This window comes from Myotis brandtii, unplaced genomic scaffold (assembly GCF_000412655.1).
Source record: "Myotis brandtii unplaced genomic scaffold, ASM41265v1 scaffold9, whole genome shotgun sequence".
Taxonomy (NCBI): Eukaryota; Metazoa; Chordata; class Mammalia; order Chiroptera; family Vespertilionidae; genus Myotis; species Myotis brandtii.
Window position 1 is genome coordinate 1997057 of NW_005371693.1, and position 14100 is coordinate 2011156.

At 39.6% G+C, this 14100-nt stretch overlaps 1 long non-coding RNA gene across 1 annotated transcript in view; it reads right to left on the reverse strand.

The window, feature by feature from the left end:
• Window positions 1–8937, reverse strand: part of LOC106724596 — an 18337-nt gene extending 9400 nt beyond the window's left edge. The window contains exon 1 of the long non-coding RNA XR_001360444.1: window positions 8869–8937. This is a non-coding gene — a long non-coding RNA (uncharacterized LOC106724596). The remainder of the gene's footprint in view (window positions 1–8868) is intronic.
• Window positions 8938–14100: the final 5163 nt, after the last annotated feature.

Below are 14100 nucleotides of genomic sequence, written 5' to 3' on the forward strand. Positions count from 1 at the left end.
CGAGGGCTGCCGGGATGCCAGAGGGATGTCTGATTGCCAGCTTAGGCCCAATCCCCTGGGGAGCAGGCCTAAGCCAGCAGGTGGTCATCCCCTGAGGGGTCCCAGACTGCGAGAGGGCACAGGCCGGGCTGAGGGAGTGCACAAATTTTTGTGCACCGGGCCTCTAGTATTCAATAAGAGTGAGAGGAAGACTGGTTAGAGCTATAAGGAAAAGAGCCCACTTCAATTTGATAAAACCTCCCCCTTTCTGCCAGGACTAGAAGAAAGTAAGAATGTAGCATTCTCAGTTGTACCCTCCTGGTAATCCAAATGTTTATTGTTCATTATGCAATATTTTTCTATACGGTGCCTTGAGGTCTTTGGAGGATTCCTTGTCTAAAAGCTGAATGAATAATAATTGATTTAAAAAAATGCAAAGCTAGTCTGGAATGGAAAAGGCATTGAAGCTAGAATGTGGCCAATAAAAAACACAGGTTGTGAAAGAAAGTCTCCTGCAGAGATGGAGTATGTGGTTACTTAGTGCAACCTGAGGGCTTCATTGATCAACAATATCACTCACCTTCATGGACCATGTTAGAATTCCCCAGTGTTAAAATGCCCCATTAAAGATTCTTTTGGATTAGGTTTGGCATAGTGAAAAGCCCATAAACAGTAAAGAGTCAGACAGCCTTGGGTTGGAATCTTGAAACTGGCATTTATTAGCTATGTGATCTTAGGGAATTTACTTAACCTCTAAAAAGGAACATTTTGGCTTACAGAGAAAGGATGTTGTGAGGATCAGATGAAACAATCTCTGTGAAAACACCTTGAGTAGTGTCTATCACACAGTGGGATATTTGTGTATCTATGTATCTTCTCCACTCCCCACCAAGAGGTGGTCAGTAGATTCCAGAATGTTTTAAACTCCAAACATTCTAGAGAGAGTGATATATAAAGACACAGGTACATTAATCTTGGTTTCAAATTATCCTGAATAGTTAAATAGTTTACCTTCTGAGTGGAAAGGCTGGAGCAATATGAAAACACCAGAAGGTGAAGTTGGGGTAGGAGTGGGAAGATGGGAGGGGGATGCCTTGGGTATTAGAAAGTAGAACTCATCTGGGTTAAAAGACAGAAGGAAAGGATCTTGGGACCTGGAAAAGAGCTACTTTTATATGTACTTTGTTGGGGGCAGGGGGGACAGATGATGTTATTACTTAAAATCCTATATGTCATTTCTAAGTAAGTTGTTGACTTATTTTTTTTAAAAATGAAGTATAGAGAAAAGTGAAATTATGAACTTTATTAAACCTGATAGTTTTAGTAAATAAGAAATTAAGATCATTCCCATTCAACTATAGTCAAATCAAACTTGACTGAAAAATAAAGTGATCTAATCTGTGACTGGTTTAAACAAATGTAGACACCTAGAAGCAGAAGACCTGTATAAAGATTGTGTGGCAGTCTGTTTGGGTTGCTAAACAAAAATATCATATACTGAGTGGCTTAAACAACAAGCCTTTATTTCTCATCTCCAGAACTGTGAGAAATAAATGGAAGCCCAAGATCAAGGTGCTGTCAAATTCTGTGTCTGGTACAGACCCATTCCTGGTTCATAGACAGCTATCTTAGCATATCATGGCAGAAGGTTGGGAGGGAGCCCTCTGGGGTCTCTTTCATAAGGGCACTAAGCATCTCCCAATCGTCACATTCTGAGTTAGGATTTCAACATATGAAGGTTGGGGTAATACAAACATTCATTGCAAAACAGGTAGTAAACTGGCAAAACTGAATCACCTCGATCTTATCTAATTCATCCACAGTTGTGGAAGCTTAGTCTCAGATTACTATATAGCGATAATGTTAATTAATGTACATACTAGCTTTTCTATTCTCAAGGCCATCCTATTTGTTTAGGTAACAAAAAAGTAAGCCATATTCAAGGCTTTTATGATGCAGAAATATAATTTTTGAGCCTGATTCCTTATATTTAAGCAGAACAGATTTGTGTGACTATGGCCTCTTCAAACTCTGGAACTTTTACATAAATAATAAATTTGTCTAGACAACAAAAAATGTAAAACTTTACTGCGGGGGCATCACTACTGTAAGCATTTCATAATCAACAGAGACTATTGGTGTAGAGGTGCCTAGCGATTGATCACGTTCTACATTTCTGATCCTTGTGGAATGTCTACTTTCAGTTTGACCATCAACCCTGTTTGACAATATGAGGCAGTGGGTTGTGGAAAGGGAAGCTTAGACTTGACTTCAGTGGGAGCTGACTGGGTGCTAAGCCTGCCCAGCAGAGCGTACAGTGCTCATTGTGGCCCCTTGTTCTGCAAGGGATAAAACCAAAATACATTCTTGGAAAAAGCAGGAAAATTATGTTCCCACTTTATAGCCAGAGGAGGAAATGGAATCAAGGTCAAGTTCTCTACGGACATCATGGCAACTCCTTTCCAAATCATCTTAGTGAGTTTATACTCAGCTTTCTTCTTCATGCCTCAAGATGCAATTAGAATAGGATATTTGATACATTGCTTTTCTGAAGCAATAAGACCTCCAGATGATTCTCTGTTGGCCATGGGTGATTGGCTCCTAGGTGTTACATCTCATCATCAGATTTCATTTCAGTTATTTAACCAGGACTGGCTCAGTTAAAAGTGTCAATTACCTGGGGGAATTTCCTAAAGCCCTTTTAGATTCTTTAATTCCAGTGTTGGCCAGGAATGAATTTATTTATCTAGGAATGCTAAATATAGCAGCTTAGTATTAAGTGACGGACATCAGAAGCGGTTTACTTTGAGATTATCAGCTGTTTATTATAACCGGGTAAGTAATAGAGAAACTTTAAGAAATGTCTCGAGGAAGATTTTCTTTTTCTCCTCTACATGCAGACCTCGTAAGACTGCCCTGCACAGCTCAATTCCCAGTGTTCCAAATATTTTTCAGGTCGAAGTTTTAGGCAAAAATGTTTTTCTGTTGACTTAGAATCTCCAAATTTTCTTTTCTAGACTATTTCCTGTACGTGGGCCCAAGTATCATATCCTTCCTCTTCTCTCTTTCCACCCTTATTTAAACCTTGACACAAGAGTTAGGGGTAAATGCCTGTCACTGTTTTAAGTATGGTCCTTCCCAGGCATATTTTGCATTTTAGTAGGAATCCAAGTCTTAAGCCAAAAAAAAAAAAATGAAATTTTAATGGTATAATTTCAGGAATTAACAAATGAACTGGGAGATACGTTTTAGCAGTTGGGCCAGCTGGCTAAAAAATTATAGTGGTTCACAGTTGCAGTGACTATAGAGCCACTCTTTTCTAGGCCAGATGTGACTTTCAATGTTCAATCTCATTTTTCCCCTGAGAGAATCTTGAAGTTCAGGAAATTCCAGTTTAAAAATATCATAATCAAATTAATTAAATTGCAAATCTTTATAATAAAACTACAATCAAGAAACAAAAGTTCTCTGTTAGGTTTTCCAACTAGCGATTCAGAAAATACAGATATCAAGATTGATGTTTTCCTAATTTTTTGCAAATTTATCTTTATGGCAGATTGAAGCTACTAACAGGTTATATCTTTAAGACCTGGTGCCAATTTTTCCAAGTCCACAATATTAGTTTGAAATCCATATATTTGTTAAAAGGAAACATTCTTTCTAGTGAAAGTTAGGTATGTCCCAGTCCAAGTTTTTCATTCAGGGTCTGTCAGGATCCATTTGCCAATGGAAACAGATACTTTTGGAAGCCTTTTGCAAATGTTCTTGTCATGGTTCACTTTAAGTGAACTCTTTCCTTCTCTTTGTTCACACTGTATTTGTGAATTGGCGAATATGGTAGAAATTTGAAAAAAAGTCAATAAAATGGCAAAACATATTATATGACTCATATTATTTTTAATTTCAGCATTTTATTGATTAGCTATCCCACCATTTGCATTTTGGATTTTACTCAACAATCATTGACTGAAGACCTACTATGTGTCTAGCATTTAAGCTACATACTGAGGATAAAGAAGCAATACAAAAAATGTCTCTGCTCTCAAACTTACAGTCCATTGAAGAGGAAAGTAAGTAAATATCTTAGTGTGACCAATATGACTGGATACAGGAGTCCTGGGAGAGAAACTAGTTCCTTCCTGGGCCAAGGTCAGAGATTGTTCTCATTATGCCTTTGAGAGTCACTTTCTCTACAAGGCAGTAAGTTCTATGAGGGCAAAGACATGTATTTTCATTTTTGGCACATAGTAGGTACTCAAATCACATCTACTGACTGGCTGGCTAAATAAAAATCGGATGACTAAGTAATAAGAAATGTGATGCACAGGGATTGTAGCAGTGAGCACAACTGACACAGCTCCTGCTCTCATGGACCCTATGGGTGACCAACATTAAACAGACAGATAATTGATGAACATTGTCATATGCCATCTGAGAAGAAGTACATGGTACTTGGAAAAGAGATTTATTTGGGGCTCCAGAATGGGACCTCTGACTTAAGTCCCTAAATTATTCTGTGTTCATCCACTTGTTAAAAAGAATTATGGTTTTCTGGTGCCCGTATAGCTAATGGAATACTGCCTTTGCAATGTTGTTCACATCAATGGGCTTTTCAAACAGTGAGAAGTCAAATTATCCAAAGGGGTGCAGAGCTAGGACTTCAGCAGGCTTACCCACAGAGTGTGTACATTGTTCTTCTGCTACTGTTATGGGCTAAATCGCGTGCCTCAAATTCATATGTTGCAGTCTTAGTACCTTGGAATGTGACTGTACTTAGAGATGATATGACTAGTATCCTTAAAATGAGATGAGGACACAGATGACTCACAGATCAAGGAATGAATGTGTGAGGACACAACAGAAAGGTGGCCATCTGCAAGCCCAGGAGAGAGGCCTCAGAATGAAACCAACCTTGCTGACACCTGGATCTTGGACTTCTCAGTTCCTAAACTGTGAAAAAGTAAGCATCTGTTGTTTAAAATACCCAGTCTGTGGTACTTTGTTATGATAGCCCTAGTAAATGAATATACTTGCTAATAAAAATGTACTTAATAAATAAATATGCATGGCAGATTTTGGTCTAGATTTACTTTCATTTCAATCTAGCTGTGAGGTTGTGGATAGTAGTTAAAAAATTTACCCTCCTCAAAGTTTTTTAATGGATTGTGCTATTTACCACACAGAATTTGAAGCCAGTACCCCAAAAGCATGGCTTAGATCAGTTCACAACCTTGATAGAAGAATAATGTCCAAGGTGAACTTGGAGCACTCAGCAGGCATCAGATCACAAGGGCCATGTTGAAAATTAATTTTTTTTCAAATGGAAGCCTATCCTAGCATTCTGATCCAGGATGTGACATCATACGACTTATGCTTTATAAGATTACTCTGGTTGCTGCATGGCGAATGATTTGAATATGGTCAAGAACGAAGGCAGGAAGGCAATTATGAAGCTATTGCAATAGTTCAAGAAGAAGATAATGAGATGATGGTAGATTAGTGTAGGATGGTAACAGTGGAGATGAGGAACAAATTAGAAACATATTTTTGAAGCAGAATTAACAGGAGTTGGTTGTAAATTGGATGAGGAAGTTTAAAAAAAGTAGATGTCAGGAAGGCATCCGATTTCTGGCATAAGGAAATGGATGGATGGAATTGCTATTTACTTAGATGAAGAAGACAGGCAGATGGCCATGAAGAGCAAGAATTCAGAGTTAGACCTCTTAAGGTCGAAACAGCTATGAGACATCAAAATAGAGATGTCAAGCGTGTGTGTGGATATGTGAATCTGAACCTTCCCAAGAGAAGAAGTCAATTTATTTTTCTTTTATTTTAATTTTAAAAAGTTGATTCCAGAGAAAAGGGGGGAGAGAGAGAGAGAGAGAGAGAGAGAGAGAGAGAGAGAAAGAAACATCAATGTGAGAGAGAAACATAGATAGCTCAGTCATTGCCTCCCACAGGCGCCCCAACTGAGGATCGTACCCAAAACCTGGGGTTATGCCCTGACTGGGAATTGAACCTGCCATCTTTTGATGTATGGGATGATGCTCCAACCAACTGAGCTACACTGGCCAAGGCAAAAGAAGAAGTCAATTTAGAGAAAGTTTAAGACAAAATTTGATTTGGAAAAGTAGTGGCTATGCTTTTTTTTTTTTCCTAACTGGTCCCTAAACTATCTTCCTGTGTTTGTGGAATTCCACTGTTTATGAACTTGTTTGGGGACAAGATATCTCACATGACAGGTATCATAAACATCACATGCTTGACTTTGCAGCCTTTCTTGCAGGTAGGGTTGCACTTGCCACTGGGTGTAGATTCAGGACCTAGCTGAGAATGTTGATATTTTTCTTGTCAGTATTAGTGGGTGGCAACAAAACTGGATTCCACATTTCATGTGCACCAGTATTGAAGTTGTAGCCACACTGAGTCCCTGGAGCAGCGGATGTGGTGGTACCAGTCAGTGTCTAGTGCTTGGCTTCCTGCCAGAGGTTACTTGCCTATAAGGACTAGCTAGTCCTTTAGGATGTTTTTGGGTATTTTTACTAGCCGCATAGTTCTGAGCCTCCCACTAATTTGTGAGTTACTCATAATACTTAATATGAATTATTTGTCATTCATGTCTGGTTACTATTCCTTGTAGAATCCTAATTCCTTTAGAGGAGGAGAAATTGGCAGAGCCCTGAAAACAAGTGGCTAGAAATAGGAGAATAAAACCTGAAAGCAGGCATCATATAAACCAAATAAGGAGTGAGGGTACACGAGTGTGAAATGCTATTGAGAAGTCAAGTAAAATGAAGACTTGTCCATTGGGATTTATTTACGTGGGACAACTCATGACCTCAGTAGGAGAAGTTTTAGTTAAGCAGTAACTATGGAAGATGAGCAAGTTAAGAAAGTTTACAAGGACAACCATTTTAGAGGCTTGGCTGTGAAGGAAAGGAGAGAGCTAGGGCCATAGCTTGAGAAACAGATGTGGTCAGGGTTTTGTTTTTAACTAGTAGAAGATGTAAGTAAATTTTCATGTGGCACATAGAAATATGACTCAATAAGCATTGGCGAGTGAATGAATGAGTGAATAAATGAGCTGAGCATTGATGGGAAGATGAGATTAGGGAAGACTTTCTTGGGAGAGAAGACACAAGAGTCAAGTTACAGAGATCTAATAGGACGTAGGTAATTTCATGCACCGAAGTTGCTCACTTACTTATTTTTTACTAGTTTGGTGCCCTGACTATGTTTATTATAAACCTAACAAACGTGACATGTTTGCAATAAGAAAAAATACATACAATGATAATATGATTTCAATGTAAACTCAGTGAGGATATGACTTCCAAGATCACACAGGAAGAAAAATTTTTTTCAAATTTAAGCTTATCTCCCACCAAATGCTTTGTTTTCTTAAAGCTAGGGCACAGAATCCACACAGGCCAATATACCCTACTACGTGTCATGAGGTTGACAACTATACTGACCATCCCCTAGAAACATTGTAAATGGTGTGGTGGGATTTTTAATCACTCCAAATCAGTTCAGATCATGTGGAATCTGCAAACAGAATCTACCAGCATTTTGGGAAAGATACATGTATAAGTATGTAAATATTTTCCTTTATTTCTTCCAATTTAGTGCCCTTTTAAAAGGCCTAGAGATACCTGATTGTCTCACCTCAACCAGAATGAGAAAGCTCTTTTTTAAATTTTTGGTTGTTGTTGTTAATCCTCACTGAGGGTTTTCTTAGAGAGGGTGGAAGGGAGAGAAGGAGGCACGGGGGAGTGAGAGAGAGAAACCTCTATGTGAGAGAGACACAGCTACTCATTGTCTCCCACACACGCCCCAGGTACGTGCCCTTGGCAGGGAATCGAGCCTGAGACACTTCCGTGCATGAGTCTATGCTCTAACCACCAGCCAGGGCAGAAAGCTCTTTTTTTGAGACCCATCAGTCTGTTGTGATGCCAAAGGGATCATTTCATTTACCCAGTTCCAGTGGAAAAATCTCAGAAAAGTCTGACTTTCCAGAGATATCCTGCCTGATGCCCAGTGTGGAGGGGTTTGCAGTTCACTAGCAAACTACTGAACCTATTTGTAAAGTTGACTCAGTCTGTATACTAAGGATCCTTTGGGAGTGTGTGAGGGATGGCCGTCCTGAGCATGTGCAGTGGTTGCCATTCCAAATGTAAAAACTAGTTTGTTTGTGTTTTAATTATCTCTTCTTGCAAGATCTACTCAGCAGTATTGCTCCACACGGCTTGAAAGAATTTAATTAAAAAAAAAAAAAAGCCCTGCTTTTGTTGTTGTTACTTGCTGGGATGAAATTAGACTGATTTTGCCAGGGCGTGGAGATTTTGTTTTTCTTATTCTCATGAAGAAACTGCTATTAAGACTAAGGACATAAATACCTAGGAGCACAATGCTTTTTTGGTCTCCCTCACTGCAATGGGCCAGAAAAGGGCAACTTCTAGGCAATGAGTACCCTTACTTTCCGTGGAAAACATCAGAACTCTGTCGGCTAATTGAGGTAGAATTCGATTAACAGGGAACTTGAGTGCACTTTGGGCGCTCCAGAAAAGCCACATAGAAATAACAGAAGATATTTGCAGTAACATGACATATCAGCTCTGGAAATAGTTTTGAGACCATCTGGTCTAGCTGTTCTAAAGGTACAAGGGGAGAGGTGGACCAAGAGTGGCTAAGTGGCCAAGTGAAGTTGCTCAGCTCACAGTGGCAGGAGACTTGATTAGACAATGAATACATCATTTTCTTCAAAGAGGTAATTCTTGTCTATTATAAAAAAAACACTACAGATAAGCAATACACGAAGATGCCTCACTCATATTGTCTAAATACTTAGAAGATCTTACTGTCAGACCGTTTCTCTTTTTGTCTCACCTCCTTTGATCTCCTCTCACTCTATCTGAGCCTCAGTAGAGAGTAGCTGAAAATGAAAGCTGATTCGATGCTCCTTAGAAGTCTCGGGAAGATGTGTGCTGCAGAGGAGAGGTGAAGAGGGAGTCTTGACTCTAAAGAAGCCATCAGTCACACATTTTTATTAAACATGTTCTCTGTGTTACCACCATCTGGACATTTGTATGTATAAAAATGAATGAGAAATTGTACCTGCTTACCTTCAAGGCACTTACAGTCTGGTTAGTAACATTAGCAAAACACAGTGTATTTTTTAAAATACTAATTTCTTAGATATTTTTTATATTTGAGACATAGGAGGTGCACGAGGTGAGACAGAAAAGTTAACCTTTCTTTCAGTTTCAAATTCTACATTGTAAAGGTTTGAGTGATATTTAAAAGTCAGAAAAAGAAAAAAAACATTGCTCTTGGGTATTTCTCTTAATTACTCACTTATTTCTTATGTAATATTTTTCTTCATCACACCACTGCAGATGCCAATATATAGGTAATCAGTTCTTTACTGTAATAGCTTTTTTCTGTGTTGAGGAAATGTGTTTGCAAGTTACTTGTTACTAAGGCTCTCCCAGCTGATAAAGAAGCAGTTGATATATTCATTTTTCTTTATTCCTCCATTCACTGGATAGTTATTGAATATCTACAATGACTTAAGTGCTAGGGTGTTTAGCAGAAGACAAAGAGGCAAAGCCCTGACCGTATGGGACTTAGATTTTATGATCAATTCTCTACATGGTGTAGAAAAATGGGAAATTAATTAAATCTCTTAATTATAGAAGTCTGTTGTTGCCTACGCAATGTTATTTGAAGAGAGCTTTAGACTTCTTTCTTAAAAAAGCCTTCTCATTGCCCCTGTAGAGAAGGAAGCCTCACATTCCACCAGCTATGCTCCTTTCAAAAGTACAAAACTCTGAGACAGACAAACATCGAAGACTTAGCAGCTGCCAGTAAATAAGGAAGAACCCAGTAGATCCTTTCTAACCTTAAAGGTGGCTCTCGATCCATCAAGTGGGTAGCAGGTGAGTTTTGACTGGGGGGTGGTGTCAGGTGGCAAGGAAGGTGAAAGGAGGAAGTCTCAGAGCCAGAGCCATGATTTGGGATGACAGGCTAAGGGGACAGTGTGAGGAGAGACAGAGGACATGGAGCATCAGAGAAGGGCGACGGAGTGTGAGGAGGAGGGCACCAAAGATGAACTCATCCATTCACCGCTGTTTTGCAGGTTGCCCTGGATCCTCCATGCCTTTCTGCCAGTCACCTAAGCCATTGTTCTTTTAGATGTCAGGGGGCTTGTTGCAGACCACTTAGGAGAAAGCACAGCTGCCTGGGGGACCTACAGTGACAGCTGGAAGAACAATGTCACAGACCTATGACTGCATGTGACAAAATAGCTCCTGCCTTGTTCTCACCATAAATGTTCAAATACTGACTCATTTTGCAGTGTCCCAGCATGATCACCTTTAGATTCTTTTGCTCTAATTATATAACTAATTATAGAAGTTATCATTCTCATGATTACATTTTTTTGCTTTAACTGTGGGATACAGTCTTGAGTACAAAACTTTCATGGATATAATTTTCCACACTAGGAAAGGTCAAGCGCATGCAGCTTTTAAAAATTTGAATAAACCAAGCACGGATCCTCAAATGACTATCCCACGTTCCAAATTTGAAGCTGGGGAATTATTAATTTTTTTCAACAGACTGTGAACACGCCCCTGGAAGCACAGGTTTATAATTGAAATGTTGACACAACCTTACAGGCTCACAGCATGAGCGGTGTTGTTCTAATAAATCTCGTCCCTAATCCTTGGAGAGAACTTAAGGCAGAGATTCACTTTCTATATCAGGTTTCATTTTACTGAAAGGCTTCTGAAGATAAAGCTAATAAACTACGAAGGGGCAGATACAATGTGGGCTAAAGGGTTAAAGGGCTGGAGAAAGCTCTGTAATTCTCAGAAATGGGAAACAGATGTTGTTTGACATTTTGAAGCACAGTTTCCTTCTCCTTTGCACACTTTTTGCTATCACGGTTTTCAAAGCAGAGATGTATTACTGTAAATGAGAATGGCTTTGCGATGAGTTTCCTGCTTAGAGAACAGAGAGGCCTAATATTAAGACTAATTTTTATTTAATGCAGTGTCTTTTCACATAACGGAATCACAAATTGCGTTAGGGAACTGAATGGCTTCGGTACAATTTATCATGAAACCTCAGAAATTAAATAACACCTCACGAAAATGAGTAAATATAATTGGAAAGAAACACTGCCTGAGCCTGGAACTCCCGTGCATATTAATTTCTGCTGCTGGGGGAACTGCCCTGACTTGCACTGCCGGCTGGTGACTTCTGTACAGATAAACACCTGCAGCTTCAGCTTTGCAGGTGTAAGTAGGACTAGGGACGTGGTATTTTACAGAAAGAGCGGGGAACGATAATGGTGACAGCGGATGCCGAGTGCAGGACATAGAGGACGCTGGGAGGCAAGACTCTAAATGACACAGTGGGCAGATAAAGCCCCGGGTGGCCAGTGGCCTTCTCCACATAGAAGCTGTGAGCACAGGGGAGCCTTGTTACAAGAGTGACTGGGTGTAGGGAGGGACTAGGTGGGTGAGAGCCAGTGTATGAGCAGCAAGAGTGGTGACCCTGCTGGAGTTTTACAAGCTGTGGACAGTAAAGCTCTTCTCTGTTTATGTAACTTGCATCTCTGCTACCAGTTGTGATATCTATTCCAGCTTATTGGGATCAAGCATGAGCGACTGCTTTGTTGGCTCTTTCTGTGGGTTGGCTCAGAGGGGCATCAGATCAGAGAGGAAGTGAACGAGGTGGGCTGATCTCTGTGAGGCATTGGCAGCTTGTGCTGGACACCATATTTATGCAAAAGGTGTGCATTTTCTATGTCTTCTAAAGTCCGGTGTGTAGGACTATGCTTGATTATACAGCATTTAATATTTAGGAAACTAAAATAATAAAAGCATATTATTTTATGTTGTTAATAAGTAATATTAACAACAATCTATGTTTTTTAAAAATTATTATTGATTTTTAGAGAGAGAGAAAGGGGGAGGGAAAGAGAGAAACAGTGATGTGCGAGAGAAACATTGATCTGTCAGTTGTCTCCTTTACATATCGTTAACAGGGGATTGAACCTGAAACCTGGGTATAGGCCCTGACCGGGGAATCGAACCAGTGACCTTTTGGTGTATGACAACACTCAACCAACTGAACCACACCCACCAAAGCAAGTATGTTTTACACATAAACGTAGCTAACTGACTAAAGCTACCATGGCAGGTGGTCCAAAAAAACAAATGATTGGCTTATTTATTTTTTTGGTGGGCATGGAGGGGCAGAATGATACATTTTTATTAGCTCTGCTTTCCACTGGAAATGAAAGAAAATCGTATTCAAATATTGAATTTTAGCTCGAATCTCACCTCCTTCCTGCAGAATTCCCAATAGCCCCAGGCCTCCATAGCTTGTCTTTCCGGATTATTGCCTAAGTCTTCCACTTGGTGATAAAAATAATATCAAAGTCAAGTACAAAACAAAACAAAATGAAAAAAACGAAACAAGTTGAGTAAAACAAGAAAACACACACACACACACACACACCCCAAAGTGCTAATGACAAAAAGTAAATATTGGTAATTAATCTTAGTGAAACAAGTTGAGTAAAAGAAGAAAAAACACACACACACACACACCAAAACGCTAATGACAAAAAGTAAATATTGGTAATTAATCTTAGAGAAATTGACTTGAATAAATTAGCAATGAACACTCAAAGTTTAATTGTTTTAGGTATACATATGCCAATAGTTAGGCATATTAATTCTGAGATCATTTTCACAGTTGTTATCACTGATCAGAAGTGATCAAATTCTCTTGGGAGTGGAGGGCTAATACCCCAATAGCTTTGTTTTGTTGTGGAGTCTTCTTGAAAACTCTCTTTCTTTATTATACCAGAGGCCCGGTGCATGAATTCGTGCAAGGGTGGGGTCCCAAGGGGAATGGGGGGGCGGGACAAGATTGGCCCTCCGGGTGGGCAGTGGGATGCCCTTGCTGGCCCAGGATCTAGATCCGTCCTGCTGACATTCGCGCTGGTTGTCGGGAGCCACCTGGTGGATGCTTTTAAATTGTTTCTTCCTTTCGGAGCATCTAGGGTGGGGAAGTGGCGGTGATGCCCAAGGCTGACTTTCAGGAGGCTGGTGGCACGCTGTTGGGATTGTGCCAGTGGCGCTGATCCATCGGTGCCTGGCCCTAGCCCATTCTCTGGAGATTGGACCTGCAGGACTACTGAGGGAGTGAGTGGCTGCCTTAGGGTAGGTGGGTCTCAGCTGAGCAGCGCTCCTGCTGTGGGAGCGCACTGACCACCAGGGGGAAGGTCCTGCATTGAGCAGCTGCCCCCTGGTGGTCAGTGTGCATTATAGTGACCAGTCGTTCAGTAGTTTGGTTGCTTAGGCTTTTATATATATAGATAATTTTTGGCATTTGACCCTATTTATTTCTAGGTCTTTCTCTTGTGCTGCTTTCCTGAATACACAGTGAAATATAGACCACCATGTTTCTCTTTTATTAGTGTAGATAATTTTTGGCATTTGACCCTATTTATTTCTCGGTCTTTCTCCTGTGCTGCTTTCCTGAATACACAGTGAAATATAGACCACACTATTTGTTTGATATTCTGTTTTTTCTTCAAGAATAAATGTCTTAATGAACTATCATAGAGTATTTGGTCAGTCTTTTCAGCCTCTCTTCTACTGGTTATGCTCAGACACTTCTGCATGCTGAGCTTTTTTGATAGTTACCTTGAGTTCATCTATTTAAAACATTTATTATAAAACTAAGAAACCTTTGTTAAAAATGTTAACATATAGTACAGTCACATGCATAAACAAAAAGTAAAAGATACCTTCCCCCATTTGGGCTGGCCTTCCCCAGCCAGTCAAAATCCCGCTTATCAAGGGCATTAAGGTCATATCAAACTATATTTATAATGGAAGCCAAATTTAAAACTAATATATGTAATACATATCACAACATGTATCTACAGAAATAATTTTTAATGAAATTTTACATTTATTTCACTGAAATTACAATACATCACTACTAGTTTCCTAATGCAATAATAACCTCATGTTTTCTCTCTCTTTATAATCTTTTTATTCCTTTTAATCCACTCCTCCCCACTTGTGTCTT